Consider the following 988-nt stretch of genomic DNA (forward strand, 5'->3'; position numbering starts at 1 on the left):
AGGTGATCTTTCCCTGGCTTGAGCTTGTCCATGGTTAGAGCTGGGAGAGCAGAGCCTGTCGGGGAGGTGGAGGAACTCAGAGAGCTTTGCAGTCACAGCAGTGTGGACTTTGGCTCCCGTCATCAACGACCTTAGGCAAGTTCCTCAGGTCACCATGGATACAAACTACTCTCCGAACCCCAGGTCCCCACTTGCTATGTGGAGAATGTCTCTTGACCAGCGGTTCTCAACCTGTGGGTTGTGACTCCTTTGGGCTGGAACATTGTTTCCCAGGAGTTGCCTAAAAACACAGATGTTTACATTATGATTGGTAACAGCGGCACAATTACAGTTATGGAGCAGCAACAAAATAATCTTACGGTTTGGGGTCACCACAGCATGAAGAAGAACCTTAAAGGATCACAGCCTTAGAGAGGTTAAAAACCACTGCTCTAGACCATAACTTCCAGCATCAATCGTTAACTAATACGAATTCAGAGCTTCTCTTTTCTTGAAAGGGTCTCCCTGTGTACTCTAGGCTGCTCTCCAGTCTTGGCTCCTGTCCTTGATCATCCTGCTGCCTCAGCCTCTTGAATGGTTGGGACTACCTTTTGATGGAGGTAACCGGAGACCCAGTGATAGAAAAGCCGGAAAGATCTGCACTCATGAAGCTCATTGTTCTGATTTCTGTGTGTATGTGTTGTGTGTGTGTGTGTGTGTGTGTGTGCAGTGTGTGAATGTTGTGTGTGCAGTGTGTGTGTCTGCCAGACACTAATATGTGTCTTCTCTCTCTCTCTCTCTCTCTCTCTCTCTCTCTCTCTTTTTCCTGAGACAGGGTTTCTCTGTGTAGCCTTTGCTGTCCTGGACTCGCTTTGTAGACCAGGCTGACCTCAAACTCACAGAGCTCACAGAGTGCTGGGCTTAAAGCCTGGCCACCACACCTAGCCAGGCTTCCGTTTTATTGGCAAAAGATACAAATAAGTTATTAAACAAGAAACGATCCACTGGT

This window comes from Meriones unguiculatus, chromosome 7, assembly GCF_030254825.1.
Source record: "Meriones unguiculatus strain TT.TT164.6M chromosome 7, Bangor_MerUng_6.1, whole genome shotgun sequence".
NCBI lineage: Eukaryota > Metazoa > Chordata > Mammalia > Rodentia > Muridae > Meriones > Meriones unguiculatus.